Below are 26,113 nucleotides of genomic sequence, written 5' to 3'. Positions count from 1 at the left end.
GTATGAAGCAGATGGTGTAGTATCTTTATAGATCATAATGACATTATTTGAGCATGATTAGAGGGTTTGAAAGAGATTTGTGTCATTTTGGCTTATACTGGTGGAAAGCACCCCTTAGTCTTGGCATAGGTAGACAATAAGCTTTAAACGGAATAGAAAGAGACCTAGCCTGAAAGGTATGTGGGAAGAGGTCTCAGCAGTGACTTCTTGTCTTGGACCATCTCCACTCACCATGGGATGGTCAGACGCTTCATCATAATCACCTAGTAACAGAAGAAGCTGAGGCCACTAAGACACAGCACAGCAGTGGTGATTTAGCTATTAGTAGCAACTGAGATGAAGGTTTCCAGTCCCACATCTGCAATCTGTTGCTCAACACAGGGAGTGCTGCCTCTCTATCCCGCTATTGTCTGGGGTGGGAGTGATTCAGGAGAAGAGTTTCTTTTCAGAGCAGCTCAGGCAGACACAAATACAGCCTGACAGCCCAGCCAGTTTCTTGTGTGTATGTGTGTATACTTCTTTCTTTGTCTCAGTTGGCAACACAGCTTTTATTCCCAAGCCTCAGATGAAGAGCTTCCCTGTATGGGGAGGGGGAAGCTGCTCTTACTATTTAATGATTGGTACCTAAAGGCCCGAGATTCCCACTTCATAAGGCTTTTTATTTTCACTTATTGTAGCCCTCCCCCTTGAAAAAAATTGTCCCAGTTCATTTAGTGGCAATGGCCTTCTTATGACCTCACATTGTCCTTAACCTACTACTTCTCTATTTGGCCTTGGACTTCTGTGGAGTAATAAAATAAAATGGAATTTAGTCTAGAATTTTCTAACTTTTTTAGAAAACATTATTGTTTTTCTTCACATTTCATTTGACTATTAGAAATGTCAGATAAAGAGGGGGCCTGTATGTGCATACATATAGGTATGCTCGGAAAGAATACTGCTCTGGGTATTTGTTTATTGTCATCAAAGAATATTCAGTGATTATTATTTTAGTATTATTAGCCATTAAGCTTGTGTTCTTTGCCTTTTTTCCCCTCTTGGCTCAAGTTCAAGGACTCAAAGAACATGTTTAGAAAGGAAGACAATATTTTCAAAGTCAAAAGACAGCCTAAGATAAACAGATCTATCTATAAAAAATATTAGAAAAGATTAGGAAATGGAACTAAAATTTCCAATGTTCTGTCTTTACTCCTTAGAGTGGCCCATAAGAAAAAAGGGAACATTATGACAAGCTACCAGAACAACAAAATACTTTGTTTCCTATGAGCCAGGTTTAAAGAGATACTCTGTCCTGACCTTCTGTGGTCCCCCGTGTGAGTGGATTTGGCTGGCTTCTGTGCTGACCTCAGAGCCTTTAATGGGAGGTAACTATGACAACAAGCTCCACCCCAGCAGAGGGAGCCTGAGAAGGCTTTCAGCAAAAGAACTCCAGGCAGAAATGTTCTTCTGTGGTATGGGGGAAGGAAAGGGAAGGGGCAAAAATATACCTGAAGAATTTGAGGACAGAGAGCTCTGAGAAGACAAAAATGGTCTAGGCTGTGATGCCAAAGAGGTCTGACGTCAGGTGAGCTCATGAAGAAGCTCCTGTGTGTGGCCAAGTTGTTGAAACCATTCATCAAATATACAAAAAAATCACCATATGGTACATATTAATCAAAAGAGTAAGCAGAGGATCTGAAGCTAACTCCATCAAGAATATAAGCAGACACTCAGAAGTCACAGCATCCTTTTTGAGCACCATGGGAGGCTGAAACTGGGGAGCTGACTCTGGGGGAGTCAGCTGAGTCACCTCATTTTACAAATAAGAAAATTGAGACCCAGTGTTAGAAACTGTCAAATCTAGCCTCTGGGATAGACTTTGAGAGGTGGAATTGAGTTCCTAAAGCAGTGCAGAGCCAAATACAAATGACTAATAAGAAGCATTGTAGAATTCTTCTTTAGAAATTAAGTTGAATCATGTAAAAGGCCACTGTGGAATCTCAAATGTCTTGTGTACACAGTATGTGAAGGGAGGATAAAACACTGAAGCAGTGCATTGCTCTGCTAGGATTTATTTCAAGGGTGGTATTTGAGGATAAACTGAAGGTACAAAGCCATTTGGCTGGACCTGGTGGATTATACCTATAATCCCAGCACTTGAGGCAGAGCTAGTGAGATTGCCACAAATTCAAGGTCAGCTTGATTTACATAGTAAGATTGTGACTTTTTTTTTTAATAATAATAAAGCCAAAAAGAAAATGAGAAAGGAACTGTATAGCTCTCATCAGCTGGTGGAAAACTGTGCACTCAGAGCTCAATTTCCAAAAGAAACCATGCATTTTAATGTATAATTTTTATTACTTATTTGACACTTTCGTAAATGTATTTTGTTCATATTTACTCCAAATCCTATCCCCGCAACTCCACTCCCTCCCAACTACATGTACTCTTTCAAAAATAATAATTAAATAACACACCAAGTCCAATTTGTGCTTTCCATCAACTTTTGTGTGTGTGGCCATCCACTGGAGCATAATAGACCTACCAGGGGCCACACCACTAAAGAAAACTAACTTCCCCATGCCCTGGAAATTATCAACTGTCAGTAGCATCTCAGTTAGGAATGAGGGTTCCTAAGCCCCTCCCTGTTCCACCCCAGCATGTTGATTGGCTTTATCTTGTGTAGGCCACCACAGCTGCTGTTGGGCTCATGATTTCATCAGTTGTGCTATATCCAGAAAAATACTGTTTGGCACCAGTCCTCCCTAACCTCTAGTTTTTAGAGTATTTTACCCGCTCTTCTGCAGTGCTCATTGGGTTTTGTGGGATGGTGATATAGGTGTATGTGTTTAACTTGGTTTATCTCTATAATCTAAGAAATGGGGCTCAGAACTAAATAGAGAATTCTCAACAGAAGAATATCAAATGTCTGAGAAACACTTAAAGAAATGTTCAGTGTCATTAGTCATCAGAGAAATGCAAATCAAAACGACACTGAGATTCCATCTTACACCCATCAGAATGGCTAAAATAAAAAATTCGAGTGACATCACATGCTAGCGAAGATGTGGAGAAAGAGGAACACTCCTTCATTGTTGGTGGGAATGCAAACTAGTACAGCCACTTTGGAAATCTATCTGGTGCTATCAGAAAAATGGGAATAGGGCTTCCTCAAGACCCAGCTATTCCACTCCTTGGAATATACCCAGAAGATGCTCCAGCACACAAGAAAATTTGCTCAACCATGTTCATAGCAGCCTTATTCATAATAGCCAGAATATGAAAACAGCCTAAGTATCCCTCAGTAGAAGAATGGATAAAGAAACTGTGGTACATTTACACTAAGGAATACTACTCAGCTATTAAAAACAAGGAATTCCCGAAATTTGTGGATAAATGGATTGAGCTAGAAATTATCATAATGAGTGAGTTAACCCAGAAGCAGAAAGACTCAAATGGTATATACTCACTTATATCTGGACACTAGCCCAAGGGGCATGTCCCATGAAAGTCTTCACTTACCAGGAAAGTGGGACAGAGGGGAGAACATCCTATTAGGACTCTAGGTGAGAGAAGCATGGGAGAATGGGGAAATAGAAGGATCCAGAGGGTCCTATGAACTTATAAGACAAACATTATGACGGGCAGATCTGGGCCCAGGGGTCCTGCTCAAACTCTGACACCAGCCAAGGACAATACGAGAAGTAAACTTTGAACCCCTACCCAGATCTAGCCGATGGACAAGATATTCTTCACAGTTGAGTGGAAAGTGGGGACTGACTTTCACATGAACTCTGGTGCTTCATATTTTACCATGTCCCCTGGATAGGGAGGCACTCAGAGGAAGGATAGCAGGGTACCAAGATGAGACTTGATACCCTATGAGCATATACAGGGGAGGAGGTCCCCCTCAGTCACAGTCATAGGGGAGGGGAGTAAGGGGAAAATGGGAGGGAGGGAGGAATGCGAGGATACAAGGGATGGGATAACAATTGAGATGTAATATGAATAAATTAGTAAAATATTTTTAAATAAGAAATTATAATGAGACCATTAGTGGGAAAGGTAAAGAAAGAGTTTAAGGGAGGGAGATAGTACAATACAGATGATGTGAATGGGAAAAATGAAAGGAAAGTTTAGGGGGAGAGAAGGCAGGGAGAATAGGGCAGAAGGGTCATGGAAAAGAGAGATAAATGGCATAAAGGATATTTGAAAAATGTCATATGGAAACCTACTATTTTATAAGCTTTACATAGATAGACAGGTAGATAGATGATAGTGTTTGATTGGAGGTACCCTATAAAGGAGATAATATTCCTTTCAGAAGCTATAGGTTGCCAGATAAAAAGCCCAGTACCAGGTGAAAAACACTATTGCTCTTGGCTATCCACCATAACTTCATAGTAAGACTCTATTGATAAAGACTCAACAAACTTGTCACAGGACATGGACAAATCAATTTTCACTATCTAGGAAGCTTCCTCCATGATAGACAGCTTTCATAGTACCAGAAGGTACTGTGTAGGCTTCTGGGAGAAACGTCCATCAACAATTTTACTCAGCTATGATCCCTGTTAAATACAATAAAGACCATCATGGCAAGATATGTCTGTGGGTGCAATAGTGCCACAGATTTATGATTGGCTTTTAGGTTCACTCCACAAGAGGAAATGAATTCCTGCTGCTGTAAATATAGCCAGGAGCCATATGGGTGGAGAGCTCATGGGCCTCAGGGTTGAACAACTACTACTATTCTGCTAAAAGGACATAGTATCAAACTACTCCCCAAATTGATATATCTATACCAATTGATTAATACAATTCTAAGACCTCATAAGAGGAGTTTCTTTGTGTAGTAGCCAGTAACAAATGCAAAGACCAGCAAGTGACCAAAGTACAGAGAATAAGTGTTAGACCCTGTCCCCTGCACTACATTTTCTAACCTACATCTCTGCCTGCTTTACCAGAGGCCTGCCAGCACAAAGGACACCAGGTTAAGATACCATCCCAAGCCCCTGCTTGCCAAGTCCCACTAAAGTACATCCAACACAGGTAAACTGCACCCTGTCCCCTGTAGTCCATTTTCTGCCACAACTCTACCTGATTTTTCCAGAGACCACTCTGGTGCTAGGGCCCCATACCATGCTGGTACTAGGGACCCCAGAGGCAAGATTAGCACCCAAAACCCCAGAGGCCATACAGGCCACAAAAATTTCAGGGAGACACCTATTGGACGTAAGAAATCGCTACTCAACAGAACATCAGGCAACTAAGGCCAGAAGACAGACAGGAAACAGAAACCAAAGGAAAACAGACCAGAAAAGATACCCATTCAACAAGGATAAACTAAAAAATCACTTTCTAAACCAATGACAACTACAAAACTCACATGGCTAAAGGCCAACATAAGAAAACAATCAACAACAAGCAGGAAAATACAGCGCCACCAGAGCCCAGCTATTCTAGTACAGCAAGATCTGGATATTCTCACACAGGTGAAGCACAAGAAAATGACCTTAAATCCAATCTTATAAAGATGATAGAGATCTTTAAAGAGGAAATGAATAAATCCTTTAAAGAAATACAGGAAAATACAATCAAATAGGTGAAGGACATGAATAAAACTGTTCAAACTTCCTGAACAGAACACCAACGGCCCAGGCCTTAATGTCAACCATTAATAAATGAGACCTCATGAGGCTGAGAAGCTTCTGTAAGGCAGGAGACACTGTCAAGAGAACAAAGCGACAGCCTACAGACTGGGAAAAAATCTTCACCAACCCTACATCTGACAAAGGTCTAATATCCAAAATATATAAAGAACTCAAGAAATTAAACACCACCAAACCAAATAACCCAATTGAGAAATGGGGCTTGGAACTAAACAGAGAATTCTCAACAGAGGAGTATCAAATGGCTGAGAAACACTTAAAGAAATGCTCAACCTCCTTAGTCATCAGGGAAATGCAACTCAAAACAACTCTGAGATTCCATCTTACACCCATCAGAATGGCTAAGATCAAAAACTCAAGCGACACCACATGCTGGCGAGGATGTGGGGAGAGAGGAACACTCCTTCATTGCTGGTGGGAATGCAAACTAGTACAGCCACTTTGGAAATCTATCTGGTGCTATCTCAGAAAAATGGGAATAGGGCTTCCTCAAGACCCCAGCTATTCCACTCCTTGGAATATACCCAGAAGATGCTCCAGCACACAACAAGGAAAATTTGCTCACCATGTTCATAGCAGCCTTATTCATAATAGCCAGGAACATGGAAACAGCCTAAGTGTCCCTCAGTAGAAGAGTGGATAAAGAAACTGTGGTACATATACACTATGGAATACTACTCAGCTATTAAAAACAAGGAATTACCGAAATTTGTGGATAAATGGATTGAGCTAGAAATGATCTTAATGAGTGAGTTAACCCAGAAGCAGAAAGAATCAAATGGTATATACTCACTTATATCTGCATACTAGCCCAAGGGACATGTCTCCACGAAAGCCTTCACTTACCAGGAAGCTGGGACAGAGGAGAAGGGCATCCTATGGGACTCTAATGAGAGACGCATGGAGAATAGCAAAATAAAAGGATCCAGAGGTCCTAGAAATCTACAAGTAGAACAATATGATAGGCAGATTTGGGCCCAGGGGTCCCGCTCAAACTAAGGCACCAGCCAAGGACAATACAGGAGGTAAATTTTAAACCCCTTCCCAGATCTAGCCAATGGTCAGAATATTCTCCACAGTTGAGTGGAGAGTGGGATATGACTTTCTCACATACTCTGGTGCCTCACATTTGACCATGTCCCCTGGAGGGGGAGACCTGGTGGCACTCAGAGGAAGGACAGCTGGTAGCCAAGAAGAGACTTGATACCCTATGAGAATATATAGGGGGACGTAATCCCCCTCAGGAACAGTCATAGGGGAGGGGAATAATGGGAAAATGGGGGGGGGAGGAATGGGAGGATACAAGGGATGGGATAAACATTGAGATGTAACAAGAATAAATTAATAAAAAAAAATGTTCAAGATCCGAAAATGGAAACAGAAGCAATAATAAAAACACACACAAACTGAATCAATCCCAGAGATGAAAAACCTAGAGAAGAGAACAGAAACTACAGCCCCAACCATCACCAACAGAATACAAGAGGTTGAAGAGAGAAGCTATGGCATAGAAGATACAATTGAAGTAATCGATACATCAGCCAAAGAAAATGTTAATTCTAAAATGTTTTTGACACAAAACACCCAGGAAATTTGGAACAGTATAAAATGACCAAACTTAAGGATAACAGAAATAGAAGAAGGAGAATAGTCCCAGCTCAAAGTTCCAGAAAATATTTTCAACAAGATCATAGAAGAAAAATTCCTAACCTAAGGAAAGAGATGCCTATAAACATACAAAATACTTACAGCACACCAAAAAGATTAGACCAGAAAAGAAAATCTTCCCACCATCTAATGATCAAAACACTAAATGTACAGAACAAAGAAAGAATATTAAAAGATGCAAGGGGAAAAGGTCAAGTAAGATATAAAGGCAGACCTATCAGAATTACACCTGACTTCTCAATAGAGATGCAAAAAGCAAGAAGGGCCTGGGTAAATGTCTTGCGGTCTCTAAAAGACCATAGATGCCAGCCCAGACTTATGGCTGACAAGAAATTAAAGGAATGTTCAACATCCTTAGTTATCAGGGAAATGCAAATAATAACAATTCTGAAATTCCATCTTATACCTGTTAGAATGCCTAAGATAAAAAGCTCAAATGACAGCTCATGCTGTCAAGGATGTGGAACAAGGGGAATACTCCTCTTCTGATTGGTGCTTCATTTATTATTAGCCCCTATTGGTCCATGTCAGTTGATTCTGCAGGTTTTCATGTGATGTCTTTGACCCTTCTGGCTCCTTCAGAATGGCTAAGACAAAAAACTCAAGTGACAGCACATGCTGGCGAAGATGTGGAGAAAAGGGAACACTCCTCCATTGCTGGTGGGAGTACAAACTTGTACAACCACTTTGGAAATCAATCTGGCACTTTCTCAGCTAATTGAGGCTAGATCTACCTCAAGACCAAGCTATACCACTCCTGGGCAAATACCAAAAAGATGCTTTACCATACCACAAGCACACATGCTCAACTATGTTCATTCACAGTTTTATTTGTAATAGCCAGAAACTAGAAACAACCTAGATGCCACTCAAGCAAAGAATTAAAAAATAAAGTGTGGCACATTTACACAATGGAGCTATTAATTAAAACCAGCTATTAAAAACAAGGACATCATGAAATTTGCAGGCAAATGAATAGAACCAGAAAAGATCATCCTGAGTGATCATCCTGAGTGAGGTAACCCAGATGCAGAAAGTCAAGTATGATATTAGTCATAAAATACAGGTTAACCATGCTACAATCCACAGACTCAAAGAAGCTACATAACCAGAAGGGAGACTCCCAAATCTCACTGTGAAGGAGAAATAGATTAGACATCAGTGGTGGATAAACAGAGGAATGGGACTGGATTGGGGGGGGATGGGAACAGGAAGGATCAGATTGGGGAGGAAGGAGGGATGGAGTACCGGAAAGACAACTGGATTGGGGTGGGGGCATCTCTAGGGAAAGCTAGAAACCTAGAACAATCAAACTCCCAGAGACCTATGAGGATGACTATAGTGAAGACTACTAGCAATGGGGTATGTGGAGCCTGAACTAGCCATCTCCTATAACCAGGCAATGGAGGGACTAAGACACTAACCCGGCCACAAAACCTTAGACCCACAAGTTGACCTGCCTACATAATGTGCAAGGGTAAAAGATGGGGCAGAATTTGAGGGAATAGCCAACCAATGACTAGCCAAGCTTGAGACCCATGCCATGAGAGGGAGCCCACCCTTGACATTGTTAATGATGTTCTGCTATACTTGCAGATAGGAGCCTAGCATAACTGCCATCTGAGAGTCTTCACTCAGCAACTGATGGAAACAGATGCAGAAACTCACAGTCAAATATTAAGTGGGGCTTGGTGGAATCCTGTGGAAGAGGGGGAGGCAGTTTGATAATTATATGGTACAGACCAATAATAGAAATAGCTAGCAGGTATAAATATCACAAAAATTCATGAGTGAGGACAATTTGTAAGTAAAACACAAGATGAAAATAATGCTGACAACTAGGAGAGAGAGAGAGAGAGAGAGAGAGAGAGAGAGAGAGAGAGAGAGAGAGAGAGAGAGAGAACACAAAATGAAAATACAAGGAAAAAATAAATAACTACTTGATTACCTGGACAGGTAGTCAATAAGAAGAGGAACTTGAGTGGTTCTCAACTCAAATGCTATTAGATCATAAAGCTAAGGTTATAGAACAGAATCAAAGATAAACGCAGAAATGCATGGGGGAAAGTCCACTCTTACTAAACAAACTGAGTTCTAGAAGAATTTCTTCTGTGAAAAATATTAGACCACCACCAAAGGAATATAGGTAAGAGGGGGATGCTACTGATTGTCTTAGGCAAAAGGAGAATGAATGAGCAAGCTAATAGAATTTATGAGAAGCTAGAGAACCAGACTTGGACATCAGCAGGACCCAGCTACTCCTGCAGGAGCAGAAACCATTAACCAAGCTTTACCATATATTTCCCACATTTCTGTTATCACTATTACATGTTTGATTCTGAACATTCCTTGTCTTTGTACAACTTCTTCAAGATTTAGCATCCCACCACAGGTGTCTGGCTATCTATCCCCAATCATGGCTGTACCAACTTTCAGATGTGAAGTCTAGAAAAAATTCATATAGATGTGTGGATACATTTGTACATATGTAAGATATGGAAATAGAAAGGGGGCTGTGAGCCAGGCGTGGTGGCACACACCTTTAATCCCAGCACTTGGGAGGCAGAGGCAGGTGGATCTCTGAGTTCGAGGCCAGCCTGGTCTACAAAGCAAGTCCAGGACAGCCAAGGATACACAGAGAAACCCTATCTCAAAAATATAATGCTTTCGGAAAGAGGGCTGTGAGATGGGAGGAAAGTGGGAAGAGGTGATCAAGAGATGATAATGGGATATACATGGTATGAAACAGAATACAGAATGGGTTCTATTTTGGAAGAAGGAGACCAATGTGGGGAAGGGTAATGAGGGAGCAAATGTAAACAAAACACAATGATATTTTATGTAGAAGATGGCATGATAAAACCCATTATTTAGTGTAATAACTAAATAACATAAAATAAAATAAATCTTGGCTTTACCTGGGAGCAGATAGAGGTAGGGAACCTAATCCTTTTGGAAGACCATTAATTAGCAGGCAGCAGAGATGGCTATTGCCCTCTTGCCAAGACCATTCATAATGGATACTTAGTGCAATGCTACCTAAAATAACACACAAGTCCTGAGTTTAACAAAGGAACCCACTAAGAGTGTACTCTTCAGTCACAGGACTGTTCCGGCCACACATTCCTGGTTGATGCCCACCTTCCTCAAGATAATTTGCACCCCAGATTTCTTCCATGGTGAAGCTTCACTGTCTCTTTGGGCATTGTAATCCTTTGTACCCAGCAGGAAGATGAATAAAACTGATGGAGGTACACTCATTACTTAAGCTCCTTGACCCAGACATGACATTTTATCATGATTGCTCCTAAGTTATGGACAGTAACAAACCATAGATGCTGCTATTTGTAAGGAGAGAAGTGTAATTCCCAGGAGGCAGCTGCCTCCATCAATAATCCTGTACTCTGCAAGAAAGAACATAAATATTCAGTGAACAATGAGTTGTCTCTGTTACAGGAGACTTCTTATAAACAGAAATGGGAGCAGGTCAGCTGTGTGACAGCCAAAAGCTAACATATGCTCACTACAAAATGTATTCCCAGACACTTGTAACGAAGCCAGTATTTTAAGTGAAATGAACTTAGCTATACCTCCTTCAATTCCATGTACTAAAGGGTTCAGAGTAATCAGTATCTAACCTGGAGCTGAGCACAGGGCTCTCTTTCCCCTAATCACATGAGGATGAAATTTCAGTTAATTTGAAATCTTATAGTCAGAGGAGAAGGTAAAATGAACGCTGAGTGGTCAATCAACAGCATCCACTGAAGATGAAGAAGACTTTAAGAAAGCCCCTTTTATTTTTGGAAGTGCTAGTTATTATTATAAGTTTCCCTTGGCTGGGGATAGAACTAAGTTGGCAGAGTGCTTGCCCAGCATTCACAAAGCCATCTCTAGCACCAGAGAAACTGCTGTGGTGTCACTCATTTGTAATCCTAGCCCTAAGGAGGGGGAAGCAGGATGATCAGAAGTTCAAAGTCATCCTCAGCTACATTGTGATTTCAAGGCAAACTTGTGATATGTGAGACCATATCTCAAAAACAAAACATGCTTTCCTTAATCCTAAGGCTAAATCGTATGCCTAGTCTGCTCCCCTGAGTGTATAGCATAAGCTTAGACTTTCTTTATTCCTTGTAACATATTGTGATGGGTAATGTTGTATTGATACTAGACAGTATCTATAATCACCTGTGGAAATAACTGTGGGGAATTGTCTTGATTAATTGAAATGTGAAGAACTGCCCACTGTGGGCAGCACTATTCCCTGGCTAGGATTCTGAACTATACAAATGGAGAATGGGAACTGAGCAACAGCATGCATTCATAGTTCTCTACTTCCTGGTTGTAGATGTGATGTAGCCAGCTGCTTTAATCTCTTGTTGCCTTGACCTCCCCGCTAAGAACCAGGGTCAAAATAAACCCCTTTTCCTTTAATTTGCTTTTGTCAGAGCACTCTATTGCAGAAGCAAGAAGGAAAATTAAATACACACTTTCAACAGAATTCAGTGTTTTTCTTTCAACCCCAAATTGTCCCCTCTGTAGGCTAAGCTCTCTCACTTATAGCTTCTCTCATGAACTGTTTTTCACTTCTTTACCACCCTTATCTTTCACATTATTCATGTTCCAGTTGACAAGCCCTTTCTACAAGGTAATACTCAAAACAGAAAATTAGCACGTTTTTTCTTCCTACAATACCTCTATTAATATAGCCAATGGCCATATATGTAACCAAAAAAAGCTTCTATGACAGATTAACCCTAACAATCTTACTACCTTCACACAATAAAGATTTATTTCTTCATCACATTAAATCCTGATTGGTGAAGGGCTCTCCTCTGTGATGTCAGTCAGCCTTCTTCCATATTGTGGCTCCACTGTCTTTAATACACAGCTCCCAAAGCCACTCTTTTTCATGTCAGTCCAGAATAGGGGGAAATAGGGAACATCCTGAATGTACATGTGGCACTTATGGACCAGAGCTAGAAACAAGCTAGAAACAGAGCATTTTACTTCTGCTCACATTCTGTTGGCGAGAACTCAGTCATGTATGTGTCCATTTCAAACTGCAATGGAAGTTGGAAAAGTAGTGCAAGTGTTCTACCGCTGCTGGTTAGCTATTGGACACCTGTGTCCCACTGCTGCTATTTCTTGAGCGTGCCAGAATTCTACTAGATTTTAATCTTAATGGGGTGCTGCGAAGCTGACCTTCCCTTCCTGTAATTATGGAATAATGAATTATAGAATTCATCTTTTGAACCTCAGAGCAGGGCTTCTCTTTGATCTTGAACATTTGGGCCTCTCACTGTCCCAGTGGAGTCTGCCTCTTTCTTATCTTTTAAGAAAGGATCTTTGAGTAACAGGTACCTGGAAAATAATATTTTTAACTGAGTAAATCTAATTTTGTGTACAGTCAAGCAATGGTGGTGACCTGTAACAAGGATACCCCCAAACTCAAGGGAATTACTAATTAATACTTACAGTAAAGTGTATGTGTTAACATGATTATTTTCTATATATTTTCCTACTGGTTTTTTTTTTCTGAATTTGCAAGTAGACTTCCAGAGACTCCATTTGTTTGTGGGGTTTGTGTTTTAAGAACCATAAGGAGGAAAAGAGAGGAACAATTGAATTGTATAACTGGAGCTGCATTGCAACACTAGGAATTTGGAATATGAGCTTACATCTATGTTGCTTTCACAGCATTTGGGGGCTTTGAGAGGCAGTGCATTTGTTCTGTGTATCAATTTACAACCTATAACGCAAGATATATAATTAGTGGTGCCTCTGCCTCTTCCTGGCAAGCTCAATCAGGCAGAGCCCATCCAAGTGTACTCAAAGACTCTCCTTCCATGGCAAACCAAGGCAGATGTTTCTTATACAAAAGCACCACTTTCAACAATTTCCTTTGCCAAGCAACTGTCACTAGCCCATGAGTAAATGGTATCAGCTCAGGAGCATCTCTTGTTAAATGCTAAACATGGAGTTGTATGTGGCTAGAAACTGTTACAATGAAACTTCAAAGGTGCTTGTACTATCTAAACAGAATAAAACCCTGAAAGAGCCTTTCCAAAGAGCCAGCGTATTTAGAATGGTTATTATTAATAAACCAATATAAAACAAAACAGCCAGCATGTACTTTAACCCCATGGTGTCACAATATTTTTAGAACTGCAAAAATTCCTAGACTTATTACACATTCAAGGAGTCACTAAGCATCAAGTGTGTGCCAGGTACTGCAGTAATAGGATCAATGACCAAGTCTTACTTATCCTTATAAGGCTCCTAGGCTAGGAGGAAAGACAAGTATATGGGCATTCTGATATAAAAGCATAATAATAGACTATGTAAAATGCAGGAGGGAGATTGCAGATCTGAACGAGGTCTTATAGATCATCAAACCAAGATCTTTTCCTCAACCTTTAGGACTAGCATGCTCCTCTATATAAAAATGATCATCTTGGGATGAGGGAGATGGATCAGTGAGTAAAGCCTGGGAGTCTGTGTAAGCCTGGGAGCCTGTGTAAGCCTGGGAGCCTGAGTCCAGCCCTTCAGGACCCATGTAGAAGCCAGGTGTGGAGCTTAGGTGATGGCTCACTGGGAACCCAAGTTCAGCTCTTCAACACCCATAAAACAAAACCCCCCAAAATGGACACAGTGGTATATTTCTTTAATCCCAGTGTTGAAGAACAGAGACAGGCAAATCCTGGGGGCTCCCTGGAGAGACAAATTCAGTGAATAAATAAAATAAAGAGCAATAGAGAAAAATACTCAGATTCAATATTTGTCATCCAGGCAGGCAGGCACAGGAAGAACGTCTGCATATATATGTGCACATTCATCTACACGCCACATACATGCAAGCATCTCTCTCTCTCTCTCTCTCTCTCTCTCTCTCTCTCTCTCTCTCTCTCCTCTCTTCTCTCCCGCTCTCCTCATCTCCCCTCTCATCTCTCTCTCTCTCTCTCTCTCTCTCTCTCTCTCTCTCTCTCTCTCTCTCTCCTTTCTCCGCCCCCCTCCCCTACCCCGCAGGCCACCTCTCTGGAAACTATAATACCATCCCCCTGCCCTGACTCCTAGGAGACATTACTCTCAGAGTAGTTTTCTTGTGAATCTTGACAAGCTCTGAAGGTTTGTTCATATTTTATATTTCAGTGGTTTTATTTCTTCTTGAAACATTTCTCCCTTTCGTTTTCTTTCTTTAAACCCTCCCATATGGCCTTTACCACTCTCCTTCAAATGCATAGACTCTTTTTCTGTTTTACTAATTGTTATTGCATGCATATATGTATTTTCAGACATTCATATATATTAATATATGACTATGAACATATACATAAATATATGAATCCACCTAATTTAGTTGAATCTATATAAGTATGTATGTTTTCAGGGCTGACCATTTAGCACTGAACAATCAATAATCCTGATTTCACTAGCACCTATCAATTAGCAAGTTTTCTAGTACCAGGCATGGTATTCCTTTTGTTGAGCAGATTTTATACCCAACTGGAGAGCTTTTGTTTACCACCAAGGTATACATGCAATGTTACGTGTCATAGCTGGGTAGGACTGTTACTTTCCTCCCTCCTTTGGAAGTTTGAATGGTACCAGGAAAACTAGCCCTTAGGCAGGAAGAATTGAAATACATTCCAACTCAGGGGTCTCTGGGCCATGTTTCTGAAGTGCAAGCTGTCTCTGGCAAAAGGGACTTACCTTCCACCTTTGAGGAGCAACCAAGAGCCACAGCAATAGACTACATATAGTGGGAGTCTCTTGTATATCCCTGAACAACAACTCAAAAGAGGGCTTCTCATGTCTGGGGTTGGGTTTTTTACAAAGGTGGTCTTTGGCTCTTAGAGGGAGCATCAGCTCAGGTGAGAAAAATTCTTTAAAATTGTATATGAATATTGATACACTGAATTACATAAACTACGGTGTTTGGGGTAGTTAATAGTATGATTCCTCGTGGCTTTTCCAGACATCATTATTGTTACTTACCCACTTCCTCCTTCTTCTGTATTTACCTTCTCCTTTCCCAAAGGATTATCCCAGTTCCCATCTCCCCTATCAGATCTCTGGTAACTGTTATTCCCCTTTACCCTCCTCCTACCATCTTCTGTATTTACCGCCTTCGCCCTACTTAAGGGAGATTGCTTGTACCATGCTATTTCCCTCTCAATTGCTCCCCAGCCCTCTGGCAATGGTATCATTTTACTTTCCCAGTTTCTGTATTACTACAGGCTCCGTATTCACATCTGAAGATTTCGAACTAGGAACTTCCGATAAACATGTACCATTTGTCTTTCTGATCTAGGTTGCCTCACAGAATATGATCTTTTATAGTTCCATCCACTTGCCTATAAAGTTCATGATTTCACTTTCTTTACAGCTGAATAGTATTCCATCATGTAAATGTAGCACAGTTTTGTTCTCCATCCATCAGTTGTAGGACATTTAGATTTTTTTCCCATTCCGTGAGTCTCTGTCTCCACACCCATGCATACATGCACATACACATAAATAAAGACAAAATAAATCTTTTAAAAATATCTTAGTAACAGCTCATCTAACACAAACCCCTCATTTTGGAGATGAAGATATCAAGGACCAGAGAAGGGAACACCAAAGTTCAAGGACTTCTAGTGTTATTTAGGGTTGATAATGGTATGGGATGATAATCATGATAGCAAGGCTGGTAGAAAGCGTAGCATGACCCTGACTTCCAAAGATGCAGTCCATGAATCAGTAGAATCCACAGCATCTGAGCACCCATTCAAAATTCTCAATCTCAATCACCACTTGAGACTTACATAATGAAGATCTGCATTTGACCAGATCCACAGGATGTATAAATACCGCCCTAAGTCTCAGAAGCATTGCCGTAGCATCCACGGTGGATGGCCCGCTCCTTTATTTTATCTACCCACCTGAACTCATCAGAAAGTGCCAAGGTTTATCAAACATGCCCAAAAGCTTCTTACCTGAGACATCTATGTCTCACTCCCACACAAATGCTCAAACAGTTAATGATTTAAGCAGTGGCTAAATACCCTCATCCTTATCATCTTTTAACCTTGAAGTTGATAAATACTTATCTGGTATTGTTTGTCTAATGATACAAACATCTTAGCAAAAAAAAAATTACCAAACAATCCTGGAAATGATCTTTTTGTTCCAAAGCTGCCTGCCGGGTCTCACTAGCTCATATCACGTTCTACTTTGCTCAGATGATTGTTTAGATTTTCTTTCGGCACGTTGCCATTTCTCTTCCCTCTAGTCATCTCCTATGACATAGTATTTGCCCCAGCATGGGAAAATGGCGCCCACTAATTTCTTGCAAACAGACAGACTCCTGCTTCTCCCATATAGGCTCCTGTGTTGCTTTGGGAATTCATCCAACAATCTCTACCTTTCAAAGCCTCGAATCAGACACCGATCTGACTGAGGCTGAAATTTCAGGGCACCATTTTCTTTATTTGGGTTAGTTTTTAATCATAGGTTTGCCCTTCTCGTGTCACGCTGACCATAGTCCCTCAGGATCTCTAACTTACTTATTTTCCTTACTCTCAGAGACACGCATTCCACAAATGATGACTGTTGACACTCTGCCACCTAGTGGAAAAACTGGGACTGCAGGATGGAGTTTAAAGGCCAAAAACAAAGGCTTGCCGCAGTAGCCACCATATTCTTCTGTAAACACTCATTATCTGCAGACCACTCTAGACACTGGGGTTCTTTTAACCCTCATGCCACCTGTATGCCAAAAGTATGGTCTGTGTTTTAGAAACTAAGCAACTAGGTAATAATGACACAGGGATGAGGCAATTACCAATAAATGAGTGTGAGTTAGTATGGAACTCTGGGCAGTCAAGGCTCATTTAGGCTCCATGTCCTTTGGGATACCGTGTATGATAGGCTTCTGAATCATTCTCTTGGTGAATGAAGAAGCTGCAGCATTTAATCTGCCAATTCACATAGCTGAATGGCAAGAGGGTTCCCCAGGGATGCTAACACATGCAAGGATTTGTGCCCAGCGGTGATTAAGTAGGCTCCAGTGGTGTGAGAGGATGCTTTCAGGAAAGAAACATGTTCTGGATCCTGAGAAAGGAAATAGCAAGGGCAGTACCCGAATACGTTTGTGGCCTTGCTATATTTAACTCAGAATCCATCTCCAAAGCCATCCATCATGCTATCTCAGTAGCTCAGCCATGTACAAAAGAGATCACTTGCTTAGTTCTTGCCAAGGAAGCTCATCCATGTAGAGAGCATCCTAGACAGTGGTCAGACAGACTCTGAACTCTCAGAGCCTTTCTGGTTCAAACTGGCATTTGAATTCAGAGTCATCTGGTTGCTGTAGGATTCCCACCCAGTAGCTGCCAACGCTCAAGAAACTTATGCAATATATCTGCTCATAGATGTGAGAGGAAGCAAACCCAAAAGCCATGGTCACCTATGTATGGGAAATTAGATTGATACCTAGGATAACTTGTGGACATGTGGTATAGTGGTGCCACAGTCTTTGGGTTTGTTTAGGTCCTCCAGTCTTAGTATTAGTGTCTTGCTCAATATTACTAAGATGCAAAGTATTATTTGAGAAAGAGCATAGGAATGACCCAGAATTCAATTTGAGCTTTTCTATTTATCAGTTGAATGATCTTGTTAGCGCTTACATGATTTATGAGTTATTGCCTTTTTTTTCCATTGCTCTAACAAAATACCAGAAGCTAAGTGACTTATTTTAAAACATGTTTATTTAACTCACAGTTTGGAAGGTTAAAAATCTAAACACTATAGCCCTAGCTCTTATGTCATGATAGATGGCATCATGATTAGAGTACATGTGAGATAAGATCATGTGACAAGACCAAGAGGCAGAGATTGAGGAAGAGCCAGGGATGTCGTTTTATAGCTACCCATTCTCTTGAGAAGTAACTGGGGCACCACAAAAATTATGCTAATCACAGTGGGCAGTACTCCCAACAACCTAATCATATCCTGTTACACCTCACTTAAGGTTTCACCAGCACTCAACACTGTCATAAAGAAGACCAAGCTTCCAACACATAAACCATCAGAGGACATCCTCAACATAGCACAGCCATAGCAATTTACCTACACCTTTTACTTTATCCATTAGTTGAGCCTCTCAATACCTTATATGTTAGAGACCTACCTAGGAGATTAGGTGGTAGTATAAAATAATGTGCATAAAACACACCAAGAAAACAGGCTTTGTGTTCAGGTAGACTTTTTACAGGATTCTGAGAAGACTAGTCAGGAAGTAGCAAAGGTCAGGTGTTCAGCTGGCTACCATGGTGAGCAACTGATTTCACCATGCAGGAAAATCCCTGGGGCACAGTAACGAACTCCAAACAAAAGCTAAAAACCAAAATACCCATTGTTTTTGGTTGCTTCGGGTTTTATTGGTTTTGTTTTATTTTGAAACATTCTTACTCTGTAGCCCTGACTGGCATCAAACCCATGATTTTCCTGCCTCAGCTTCCTGAGTGCTGGGATTACAGATAAGCACTACCACATCTACCAAAATCTGGAGTGTTTATTTACCAGATCTATAGCATCCTTACTTTAAGGCTATCCAGAAGGATGCTAATTCTTCTATTGTTACACAGCCATGTAGGCGGGAAGAGTTAGGAAATGAGTACATAGAACAACAGCTACGGACAATGTCAGTTGCCATGCACCAGATATTGTAAAAGGGGCGTGACTTCAAGCAGGGCACGGCACTTCTGCTCTAAGCATCCAGCTTGTGCCATGCACAAAGTGGCTCAGTATGTTGGTCCCATTTTCTTGTCCTCCCCATTTCATATCCCTTCAGCGTCTCTCTTCTGACAGTTTGCCTAGTGTGAGGCACTCACCATTCTCCTATGTAATCATGTCCTCATTCAGTTCTTTTGCCTTGCCCTTACTCCACCTGGCACCACATTCACCTTCATCCACAAAGTTCACTGTTACCCTCTGACACATTGTCTTTTGATCAGCTCCCTCCCCTTTGAGCCATTGTTTTCACTTTTCTATTTGTGTTAACTATCAACTTTACTGCCAGATGTTGAGAAGGCAGCCTTTGTGATACTTCAGAAGTCAGTTCTCCCATGGTTTGTGTTTGCAAAACCTTTTCTTCTTTCTCCACAAAAGGTCAAGTTAACCATTCAGAATGAGTATAAGGTTGAAGAACACTGTGCCAGACGCTGCTGCGGATTGCCCAGCCAATGGACATTCTCCCTCCTTTTTGCTGAGTGTACCTTTAAGTTTTTTTCCATATTGAGCTTTTTTTAACCCCTCAAGGAAAAGGCATGTCCTTCAAAGGAGACTAACTCTCTACCTAGAATAAAGAGGAGTGTGCTATGTGTTTAAACTGAATGAGATTGCTACTCTCTCCCTTGTAAAGGCCTACTTTAGATGTTGTCACGTTAGCATAGGCATCTCTGGCCAATGCAACTTAAGAAAGGAAGGTCCAATAGAGGCCTCTGGGAAGATCCGCTCATATGCCTCTTCATATTTTCATCAACATATAACCCTTATTTTATATGTATTTCTTAGACACACTCTTGCTATACAGCACAGGCTGGTCTTGAACTCATGATCCTCCTGCTCAGCCTCCTAAGCATTAGAATTACCATCACTTGCCACCATACCCAACTTAAAGCCCATTTTAATTGGATCATCTGTTATTTACAACCAAAAGCATCTTTAAATTATATAGCAAAGCCTGCAGACTTTTGGAGTTTAGTATATTTAAACATCTGAAAGTATGTTTTGAATGCACGCAAGTGTTCTTAATCAATCATATATTTTCACTGGCTTTGCTACATTCTCTAGTGCTCACATCATTATGTATATGATTTTGTATGAAATAGCCTAAAAAGACACAGGGACACACCTAAATGAGCCCATCTGGCCTCTGCTTAATGAAATACAGGAAAACTGGGTGGAAACTGATGTTTTCCTATATTGAGGAGCAAGCTGGCCAAACTAAATGTTTCTGGACATGTTCTGGATAAACCTGAAGTGGTAGTTTATGTATCCCTTCAAACAAGATTCCCCTTCAATGAGCAAGCCTATGGCAAACACATTTGGGTTCAAAGGAATTCTTTTATTAGAACATATACTCTAACTCTGATGAAAGAGTCATTAAATTGGAGTTTGCCTTTAGGTAATCTATGAATCTCATGCAGTTTAAGCAACATCCTGTATGTACAAATGTGAAATTCTCTGATGAAAAGTCACTTAACTTCCATAGATTCTAAGAGGAATTTGGGCTGACTCTTCCACTTCCAAAAGTGATGTTAAGAGCCACCACTCTGTAGAGTGAGGTGGCTGAATAGGCAGAGGTACCTGCTACTAAGCCTAATGACCTGAGTTTGATCCCAAGGACCTATATGGTAGAGAGAACAAGTTGTTCTCTGACCTCCACACATAAAATTAAAAAGGAAAACGAAGATACACTACTAATGACATTTGTAGGACCTGAATTTTCTTACAGCAACGTGATGGAAAGTGAATGTGTCTTTTTTAAAAAGCTATTTGAAAATGATCATGTAAAGTAATTAGTTTCATTATGACATTTCCATACTTAGCTTGTTCTTGTCCATCTTCCTCACCCACTTCCCTAGTCTTCTCTTTCCCACTTCACCAGCAGGTCCCTTGTCTTTCATGCCACATGTATTCTATAATCCTCTTTTCCCACTTTCAAATCTTTTTCCCTTCTCACATTCCCCTTTCTAGTTTCATGATTGGCACATATATTTAGACAGAAATATCAAAATTAAAATCTAGATGAACTAATGTTCCTATCTAGTTTGTGAGCTCTGAAATGTCATGTCAGATGCCCTACGTTTAACAGCCTTCAAGTGTTTTTTGTTGTTTTGTTGTTGTTGATGGTGGTAGTGGTGGTGGCGGCTTTTTTTTTTTAATTTTTTTATTCGTTTATTCTTGTTACATCTCAATGGTTATCCCATCCCTTGTATCCTCCCATTCTTCCCTCCCTCCCATTTTCCCATTATTCCCCTCCCCTATGACTGTTCCTGAGGGGGATTACCTCCCCCTATATATTCTCATAGGGTATCAAGTCTTTTCTTGGCTACCTGCTGTCCATCCTCTGAGTGCCACCAGGTCTCCCCCTCCAGGGGACATGGTCAAATGTGAGGCACCAGAGTACGTGAGAAAGTCATATCCCACTCTCCACTCAACTGTGGAGAATGTTCTGACCGTTGGCTAGATCTGGGTAGGGGTTTAAAGTTTACTGCCTGTATTGTCCTTGGCTGGTGCCTTAGTTTGTTTTTGTTTTTTTTTTTTTTTTGGGGGGGGGGAGGGTTGGTTTTGTTTTGTACACCCTTCTCCTTATACATCCCTGGATACCCATCTCCTTTATTGATCCCGAGCTTGGTCGTATAGTTTGCTCTAACCAAAGGAACAAATACCACTTTTAACAAGACAAAAACAAGAATATATTTGTTGCTTTCACTTATTTACTGCTCCAGAAGTACTTGCCACCATACCTACATGAAGAAGCTTGGGCTAGCCCGGAGACTGGTAAGAAGAAGAAAAAGAACATCCCATTCCCTCCCCCACCCCAGCCTACGGCCAGTTGAGCTGTAGTAAGAGTTACATTATCTAGATGGCAGCAGACTATGGACACATGAATGGGTCCAGCTGAAATGATAATAGAATCATAATAGAACCGCCCAGCTGAGCCCATCCCAAACTGCCGACTCTGAAAGCAAAGGGAGTAGCCTATTTTTTTTTAACTTTAAACAAAATTTTATTACACAAAGATTGTCACATAATTGGATACTTCTCTACTTTATACACAATTATTCTACTCCCCACAGGAAGGCTGCTTCTGAGCTTCTCATGTGGTGACACAGCGCTACAATCCTGACTGTAACAGAACAGTAGAAATGCCTCAGTAACTTGAGTTGAAAGCAGGACACTGGCATATGGCTCTTGCACCCAGTATCAGGAATGTACAAGTGTCTTTATTCAAAAATAAAAAATAAAGTATCTGTAGGCATGACAATGACCATTATATATTCTCGGTGGGAACCAGTAACTGACGGTTACAGTGACCAGCCAGCCTTCTCTTGAGTCATTTTCTTCAGGTGACTTCTCTGAAGTTATCGATGAGGAGCCTGCCCTGAGCTTCCTGTCACACTTCATTGCTAATGGAAAAACACTATTCTAGGAGTTAGAACACGCTTCCTCCCATACGCCCACCCACTGCACCCATTGTGCCCATTCCCGGGTCCTTCTTTTCTCAGGAATTTCTGTCACTACAGCTTTGGCCATAGTTATCAAGGAGGCCACCCCAGTATCAAACAGTAAAGCAATTCTTACAGCTTTTGTTGGATCAATGATTCCCCTTTCCACCATGTTCACAGAGTCTCTGAGCATAGCATTATAACCAACCTCTGAGGAGCTCTGCAGAATTTTCTCAACTATCAAAGATCCTTCAACATCTGTGTGCTTAGCAATAGTCATTTCAGGAATTTTTAGTGTTCTTTTTAATAATTTCTATAACTATTTTCTGATCTTCATTGGCAGGCTTTAGTGAATCCAAGGCTGGGGTGCACAGAAGCAGAGGGCAGACCCCTCCTAGAACAATGCCATCTTCGACCGCTGCTCTTGTTCCATTGAGAGCAGCAGTAACTCATTCACTTCACTTCTCATTCACTTCAATGTCACTTGTCCCTCAAGCTTCAACACAGCCACCCCATCTGAAAGTTTAGCAAGTCGCTCATTCAGTTTTTCCTTTCCATATTCACTAATTGTGATGTCTAGCTGCTCCGTGATTTCTTGACTACATTTTTCAGTTTGAGCTTTGTCACCTTTTCCTTTCAAAAGCATGACATAATCTTTGGTGACAATGACCTCTCCAACTTTTCGTAAGTCATGAGCATGAACATCTTCAAGATTTAGATTCAACTCCTGTTCTTCAAATACTGCCCCACCAGTAGCACTAGGCATATATTTAAGGTGGTTCTTCCTATTGTCCCCAAACCCTGGAGCTTTGACCACTACAATCTGAAGGCCAACCTTTAGCCTGTTCAAAATCAGTGTGCTTAGAGACTCTCCGTCAACATCTTCAACAATTATGACCAAGGGCTTCCGGTGAGCATTGGCAATCTCAAGAGCAGGTACAATGGACTGGACACTAGAAATTTTCTTTTCACTCAACAGAACATAGGCATCTTGGAACTCACATTTTTGAACTTTTGATGTTAATAAAATATGGGGGAACATATCCTCTATGAAACTTCATGTCTTCAACAATTTTTTAACTCATTTAGAGTTTTTCCATCCTTCACTGTGATGATGCCCTTTCTTTCAACCCTTTTCATTGCATCAGAAATGATGTTTCCTATGTCCTTGTCTCCATTTGCAGAAACTATAGCAACCTGAGCAATTTATTCAGGGATTGTCACAGTTTTAGATTGTTTTTTAAGTTCAGCAATTACAGCATCAACAAGCAACATCACACCTCTGCGGATTTCCACTGGATTGGCCTTTCCTGATCTTCTCACAGCCCTCCTTGGCAATAGAACATGCAAGAACAGTAGTAGTGGTAGTGCCATCCCCAGCCTCTTCATTTGTGTTATTGGCAATATACTGAACAAGTTTCGTTCCGATATTTTTGTATTTATCCTTTAAACCAATTGACTTTGCAAGAGTGACCCCATCTTTTGTTACTTTGGGACTTCTCCAACTCTGTTCAACAATCACAGTTCTTCCCTTTGGTCTATATCTTGAAGCATTAAGGCTCGAGCACCCGCCCCAAATTTTACATCTTTGGCATAGACCCAAGTGAGACTGGTCTCATCTGGCAAAGGACTATAGGTAGTCGAAGCATTTCTGCGGGGTGGCAGCGGGAGCACACTCAGCAAGGTGGGCCTTAGGTGGCGAGTGAGGGACCGAGCACAGGGCACACACCGTGATGAGTAACCTATTTTATACTACTGGGTTTTGGAATATTTTATAGTGCAATGAATGCTAACCGAGGGAAGAGAATGGAGATTCCTCTCAAGAACTAATGTCAGCTATGGCTAAATATAATGGGGACAGTGGAGCAGCTATAATACAGCTTTAGCCATACAGCTCTGGATCATAGGGAGACTCTGTGGCCCCCGTGACAGTGGTCAACAAAGCAAGATGAGTGGATGGGAGGTGAGTGAATAGAACAGAAAAGTAATACAGACACTGTCAGCACTGTCCCTGCCCAAGTTGGCCCCCTAAAGGCAAAATCTACAAGATTCCTCCTTATAGTCAACGCCACCTCTCCCTCCATGGGAGGGAGGGCCTGGGAAACAGAAGCAAAAGAATGTTTAAAGAGTTACTCATACCCTTACTTTTTCTCATGCTTAGTGTAATTTGGTTTAAAAAAGTCAGAGCTTGGAGAATTTAAGCAAACAAATTGAACCTCAAGGAAGAAAGAAATCAAAGAAGGAATAAGTTTTTAAAATGAGATAATAAACATCACCCAAACTTGATCACAAAGAACAAAAAGTAAACATATCATTGTCCATTTTCAAGTGCTTACATGAGCATTGGCCCATTTACCCTTTCTTACTACCCTGGACACTGAAATCCAACTTTAGTTGTCTATATGCAAGGTAGGTACAAGCTGAAAACCTATAATATGTGTGTTACTCTAAGATTATATGACTTTGGCTAGTACATCTCTCAGCGAGAGAAGAAGCTTTGATGTTGATATTAGACAGTATTTGGGGGCTCCTTTGCAGATCCTGCCACACACTATTCTAAGCATTTCACATGATTAATTTTGTAGTCATAACAGGCAGGCATGGTTACTATGGCATGATTACTATAATCACCTCCAGTTTATAGAGTTGAAACAAAAACAGAGAGAGGCTGGCTAAACACTTTGGCCAAGAAAACCTATCTGAGAAAGAAGAAGAAAGGACATGGCTCCATGAGCTCTAAAGTCTGGCTCCAGCATCTACGCTTGTAGAGACTACACTATAATAATAAAAAGAATCCCTACCAACATGGAACTGGATGTGGACCCCACCACTGCTGCCACTTCTCTGAGGGCTCCAAAGTGGTCTAGGGATGGGCTCATGCCATCAGGCCAGCCCTTCAATGAGGACTGAGTATGGTTGAAAATAGGAAAGTCCACAAAGGAGATTTAAGAGACTCTCTGGGATTTCATGCAGAGGCAGTGAGGCCAGGGGCAAGGTGTGTCTGCCTTATGTGTTTCTGGGGATGAAGCACACCTCTGGGGCACTGCATCTAAAGGACAACCTAGGCACTGATCTCTGTAGGGGACAAACAAGCATGGCTTCTTTTAATCTTCTTGTTGGGACTTTTAGAAGTTGGGAAAAGACTTTGCTAAAAACTGGTTAAAGAAAGAACCAAGGGTTTCATGAAGATAAATGAAGGTATAGAGAAAAGACTGGATGTAGAGACAAGGTGGGGTCATAAAGGAAATGGCACTCTCCTACAGGCATTTTTGTATTACTGGATGCATGGCTTGTAAAATCTACTTTCAGTCCATTGGGAGGCCTGGGTATATCCCAGAGGTACCTAACCTGAGTCTGAGAGTTGATTCTTGATTCTCTGAAAGTTTCTCAATGTTGGTAGACATTAGATAATAACACCAGTAGGTTCTATTCTAGTCTCTGGGCTATCTAAGCTCTGGCTCGTGGCCTTCTGGGCAGTGCCAGGAGTGGGTTCTCTCTGGTGGCATGGATCTCAAGCTGGATGAATCATTGTTTGGCCATTCCCACAATTCCTGTCCCTCCGTTACCCCAGCACATCTT

General features: G+C 41.1%; 1 pseudogene; it reads right to left on the bottom strand.

Annotated features, from left to right (window-relative positions):
* Window positions 1–22,521: 22,521 nt before the first annotated feature.
* On the bottom strand, window positions 22,522–24,183 carry LOC127185778 (60 kDa heat shock protein, mitochondrial-like; annotated as a pseudogene).
* Window positions 24,184–26,113: the final 1,930 nt, after the last annotated feature.

The sequence above is a fragment of the Acomys russatus genome, chromosome X, assembly GCF_903995435.1.
Source record: "Acomys russatus chromosome X, mAcoRus1.1, whole genome shotgun sequence".
In the NCBI taxonomy this organism is placed as follows: domain Eukaryota; kingdom Metazoa; phylum Chordata; class Mammalia; order Rodentia; family Muridae; genus Acomys; species Acomys russatus.
Note: the sequence above shows the minus strand (reverse complement) of the source record. Positions and strands in the feature narration are given on the sequence as shown.